The sequence below is a fragment of the Clarias gariepinus genome, chromosome 26, assembly GCF_024256425.1.
Source record: "Clarias gariepinus isolate MV-2021 ecotype Netherlands chromosome 26, CGAR_prim_01v2, whole genome shotgun sequence".
Lineage (NCBI taxonomy): Eukaryota > Metazoa > Chordata > Actinopteri > Siluriformes > Clariidae > Clarias > Clarias gariepinus.
The window spans coordinates 3,529,522-3,535,521 of record NC_071125.1 but is presented as its reverse complement, the minus strand read 5'-3'; the positions used below and the strand labels follow the sequence as shown (position 1 = coordinate 3,535,521).

Genomic DNA, 6,000 nt, shown 5'->3' with positions numbered 1-6,000 from the left:
GCAGGAATTTGGAACATTTCGCCCGCACTCCGGCTCCCTTGCTCGTCTGGCTTTCATGCCGCTCGTGAACTTCGCACAGAAGATCTTCTCGGATTGTTGAGACTTGACGCACCTGTGGATCCACAACGGCACAGCAGGTAAGAACTCGGCGTGCATACCGGATGTTTCACAGACGGATGTTTTAAAGTTCAGAGTGTCCAGATGCCGTCTTATCCCTCATCGATGAATGTCTGACACATGTACAGTAATACAGCACCGCCTTTGTGATTCTCTATTAAAACAATATCAATGCAAATTGATCATGCATCTCAAAAGTTGTTTTTCGTCCAAGGCAATTGAAAGTCTGTCTATCAGAAAAGTGAAAAATGGCGCAACTATTAAAAAAAAACTCACTTATAAAAACACTTTGTTACTCTCAGGGCAACAGATCTATTAGAAACAAAAAAATGATCATCATATAGGAACTGATTTGAAACGAAATGATTTGAATCCAGTCCAATTCAGAGCGTTATCTGTTTAGAGCTCAGACGATTTAGAAAGCAGCTGATAAAGAGGATATCAGTATTACTGATCACTCATGGCAAGCCACAAGCCTCAAAACTTCCCACAAACACACACACACACACACACACACACACCCCTTCTTAAGCCTTTGGCAGATCAGCGTTTCGGTTCTCCAGCGATTCAGTCACATGAGCGAAGCATGGTCTGGATGGCAGCTCTGAGACTTGTCTGTCTTCTTTTTTTCACTTCTTTAACAAGCCGTGCATGTCGAATTCGCCCTTGTTGCTAGGAAGAGAATGGAGGTCAAGGGTATTTCAGAAGACATGAGAGGGTAAGCGAGAAATTGAGACGGAGGAGACAGAGAAAGAGAGAGTAAGAGAAAGAGAGAGTAAGAGAAAGAGAGAGAGAGTATGTTCAAGTGGAAGGAAAAGAAAGAAAAGGGCAGAAGAGGGCAAACTGTCATTAATCAGTTCCAGTGGCTGCCTGCGAGGCAGGCTGTGTGTCGGTCGTGCCGGGTCTCTGGATCTCGCGCACACAGAGCAGCTCGTTGTCGCCGTGGAATCTGGAACATCATGAGAGCCCCGGTCCCATCTTTACAGTCTGCTGTATGACGCTTCGACTCAATAAGCATAGTGTGTTCCAGGGTCTCTCCGTCCCTGCTCCAGCTGTCTCTACAGATAAAACTCATATAACCAAAACCATGATGATGATCATGATGATGAAAGTTGACCCTAAGTTATAGTAATATGGCAAGACATCCATCCATCCATTCATTCATTCATTCATTCATTATTAATAATTGCCTTGTCCTGATCAGGATCATGGTAGGTCTGAGCACCGTGGACAGAAAGCCAGTTCATCTCAGGGCATTGTGTACAGTACACACACATTTAGCACAGTCAATTCACCTAATGGGGTGTTTGGAGGAAATCAAGAAGAAAACCCAAATTTATACAGCATATATATGAATGAGTATATTAAAGGGGTTGTTATTACAGGTAGGACAATGTGGGGACAACGTTATAGAGAACAGATTAAGATGTTTTGGACATGTGCAGAGGAGGGATGAGGGGTAAACCGGGAAGAGATTGTTAGAGATGGAGCTGCCAGGCAGGAGGGGTACATGAAGGCCCAAGAGGAGGTTTATAAATGTGGTGAGGGAGGACATGCAGGAGGTTGGAGTGACAAGGGAAGATGTGGTAGACAGAGTTAGATGGAGACAAATGGTCCGCTGTGATGACCCCTAATGGGAGCAGCTGAAAAAAAAGAAGAAGATAAAAAAGATATATATATATATATATATAATATGAGTTGCTATACATACAATATTTGCAAATAAGACGACTAGTGTTAATTAGAGTATATTTAAAGGTCTCATATTTCAATAATTTTATAACAAGTTAACATAGGTCTCAGAGTTCCCTAAATGTGTGTGTGTGTGTGTGTGTGTGTATGTGTTAACATTACAACTGGAACACCTCTCAAATAATGCCTTTTCCCCCCTATATCTTAAACACCATCTGTTGCACTCCTTTTTCAAGCATGCCTTTTCAGTGTTTATGCACCAACAGCAGAGCTGAGCAACAAAACTGGAGGAGGGGTTTGTCTTATGTGAGGTCACAATAGGGGGGAATCTAATTGTTTTGTTTAAGCTCCAGGCAAAAAGGACAAAAAAGGAAAAAAAAGGTTTTTTATTGTACATGCACACTGAAGAACGTCTGTAAATGCCATGAAAGTACATTTTGCATAATAGGCCGCCTTTAAGAGTAAAGGCGCAGTTTAAGGGGCAGTGGTGGCTCGGAAGGCTAAGGCACTGAGTTACTGATTGGAAGATCGGCGGTCCGATCCCCAGCTCCACCAGGTTGCCACTGTTGGGCCCTTAAGCAAGGCCCTTAACCCTAACTGCTCCAGGGGCGCCGTATCATGGCTGACCCTGCGCTCTGACCCCAGTTACGCTGGGATACGCGAAGAAGGAATTTCACTGTGCTGTAATGTATATGTGACAAATAAAGGCTTAACTTAACTTAATAGTCTAATATTACACTTTTCATGAAGCCACTGTTGTTGTTATTGTTTGTTTGTTTTTGTTTTTTTTAGGAATGTAGCCTTTTATAGAAAATTATAGAACAAAATAGTCAATGCAACTATACTTAATTTACAAGTTTAAATCACAAGGTCATTGTTTACTTTGTACAAGTGGACAAACTTGGAACCTAGTAAAAACTCCCTTTATTTCTGCTTGGATACCATACCGGTAGAAAGTTTTCTCAGTACGCCGGAGCCGTGGACGGACTGCCTGCTTTACATCTGAAACCTTGAGCCTCCCAGGAACCCCTTTAATTTTCCAAATGAAAAATAGAAATGGCTTGAGGCGAGGTCAGGACTATACAGGGGATGTGGCAATAACTCCCAGACTAGTTGCTGCAATAAGCAGGTTGTGTTAGTGAATGATTGTGTGTACGGTTCGCACAGACAGTCGCCGAAAAATGATGCATCGATTTTCAAGAATCAGGCGTTCTCCTCGCTGACTGCTCACGGGAAGGACTGGAGTGTGCTCTGAGCCACCCGAGCCAGAGATCATTCACCCATGTATGGCATTCTTTAAAAAGTTTGAATGTTTTTCTGTGGCTATGTGTCTCATCACTGTACTGTACCGTGCCTGAATTCTTCTGTAATTGTCAATCGGTTTTATGCCTTCATTCACCAGAAATTCACCGGGAAGAGAGTCCCGGTTTGACTCGAATGCCCCAAGTATATTAAAAAGAGATCAAATGCTCTTCATCCAACAAAAATTGACCTTTAGCTTGAATAAATCAGCACAAATTAACCTACGGTGAAGAATATAAACCTGTCAGATCTGCTGTAAAAGAAAATAATTTAGATTTAACCTAAAGCCGGCTTAGACATCTCATAGCTGACGCGTTCGTGACGATAGCTTGGATTTCCGTTCCGCTTTGTGTGCAAGCTATCCATTGATTTTTCCCACAATTAACCTTCTACCAGAGCTGTTTTGATGAATCAGCTTGTATACCAGTTCGACTGTTCGCCATAATGGCTAAGACCAACTCTTCGAACAGTCCTGGAGGCAATAAAAACCCATTAACGGTCTGTTCCATCTGTCTGTCTCTAGCTAACAGCGCTGTTTTGAGTTCGTATTGATGAGTCATGAGTGTCTACAAAACGTTCATTATAAGTCTGACGATTCCGCTAATTAAATCCAGTCGTCAGTACCTACGGGCTGGCAGACGTCCTTGCTTTTGAAGGTGTGTGATTAATGGATCATGTGAAAGCCTCAATATTTTGATAACCCGATTAGGACTGAGAATCCTCTTGCACCCAATTAAGTTTAATTGAGCTAATTAGGACGGCTTGGCGCATCCGAAATGCAATTACGCCATACTGTGTGTGTGTGTGTGTGCGGAAGTGACTTTGAAATGACTGACACCTTTTCCTTGTCATGAAGTATTTACCATGGTGGTTTTTTTTTTTCTTTTTTCTCTTAACCACCGTTGTCTTGGCGAGAGCTCTCGCGGCCCATGTAATTAGGGCAGCGGTTCTCCCGCAGTGTTCCTCCTCAGTCGAGGTTTGCACTCCGGCTGAAAATGAAGTTAACTCTCATCTGACGAGGCAGACTTCAAATCAGATGCCTTGCAACAAAAAAAAAAAGAAAAAAAAGAAATGAGTCGGCTTAGCCGGGCGCTTTGACGGAAGATGAATGGAATTTTCTGCCCCTTGCCGCTGCGCCCTGCCACTTTGAATGGATTACGTTCTTGTGGTTCAAGCGAAGATTAGCTTCCTCTCTTTCCCGACATGCTGACGGGGGCCTTGGGCGCAAACCTCACCACTTTGTCACGAGACAGAATATTAAAAGGCAATCCGAGCGAAAAAAGGTGTCAGGAAGTCGTGGGCCTGCAGCTGTTTAACAGGCCACTGACGGTTAAGCGGGAAAGGCAAAGAAGCATCTCAGATATTTCTCGAAGATGAATCGACTCGCTTTGTTAATGGGTGGTCGAGGTAATTGCGGCTGTATCGATCCGGTAATGTTCAAGAAGGAGATGTCAATATCCTGTTCGAGGGAGGAAAACGAACTTGGCCTCCATTTGCCCTAATAAAGACCTGACTGGAAGCAAATTTACATCATGCCATGATTATTCCACTGGAATGTTCACATGCTGTTTAGGGAAGAAATGTCTCTCTCTCTGTGAGGTCTTTATTATTCATTGAGTTATTTACTTACTTTTATAGACTTTTTTTTTCTTTTCCCCCTGTGCATATAAAACCTGGTTCTGCTCCAGAATTTCCCGGCAAAGGTGCAAGCTGAGTGAGGAAAATGATTTGTCCGGCTAAATCTAAATTAGAAAAGGAGAGAAGGGAGATACGGAGAGGAACAGGGAGGGAGGGAGAAAAGGGATAAAGACAGAAAGGGGGAGCCACAGAGACAGAAACAGAGAAAGAGAGACGGAGAGAGAGAGAGATTGTCGTCTTTTATTCTGCCTTGTATGAAATGGTTGTCAAGGGGCCGGTTCCCATGGCAATCCCGTCGGCCGGGGCCGGGCTCCCAGCGTGGTCAAGGCCAGGTCTGGAGATGCTGAACAGATGGATTTTTGTCTCTTGTCCCTTCAATTGATGGTTAAAAACACATCTGAATTCTGCAAAAGAAAATCTATGTCTCAGGGAAAGGATCATCATCATTGAACACACGTTGACGGAGACGAATCTGTCCGCGTTACACTTTATGGTGTCCTTACACACGGCCGCATGGAAGAATATCTGCAGCATGGATGAGAAAAACACATCAGGTGTCATCGACTGATAAACTGTGATCTGTATTGAACAACACTGGCTTCGGGCATACTATACAGTATAACCGTATACTGTAGCAGAACCAATAAAAGTAAATTAAACAACAAATAAAAAAAATTGCTGCTCAGCGACTTCTTGCCTATACTGTGTCCTCCATATCAGCTCCCCTGTTACTGTACAGTATATGTGCTTATGTAAATCATTTAGCTGAAGGCTGCTCATCAGGATAGAAACTATAGCTACAGGGTATTTACTTTCTTCCTTTTTTTTTTTTTTACTGTCACTGGTCTGATTAGCAAGTTATTGCCGTATTGTTTTATTGTACCAGAAAAAGTTCATGACAAAAGCAGATTCTTTAAAGACAAATGTTAGAGAGAAGTTGTCAGATTAAACCTTAACATGTGTAACAATTTTCAGAACCACCGCCTTTAAAAAAAAAAAAAAAAAGCCAAAACGCTCAAGTGCTAAAACAGTTACAGTTCCTCAAATGACCCCTAGGATTCGGCACTGAAAATGACACAAGCCCCATAGAGCCCAATGTTGAAATGCAAAAAAAAAAAAAAAAAAAAAGAAATAAACGTGTTTTTCATTAATGGAAATTTTGCCTAATTTACATGTCTTTCCTAAATTTTTTTATATATATACAAAAAATATGATTAGAGTATTGGAAATTGGTAATATTGCTAACATTGG

General features: G+C 42.2%; 1 protein-coding gene across 2 annotated transcripts in view; it reads left to right on the top strand.

The window, feature by feature from the left end:
- LOC128514368 (raftlin-like) overlaps positions 1-6,000 on the top strand; it is a 101,139-nt gene continuing 95,139 nt past the window's right edge. For both annotated transcript variants that reach the window (XM_053488189.1, XM_053488188.1), the window contains exon 1: positions 1-137. The gene's annotated coding sequence lies outside the window, so the exon portion shown is untranslated. The remainder of the gene's footprint in view (positions 138-6,000) is intronic.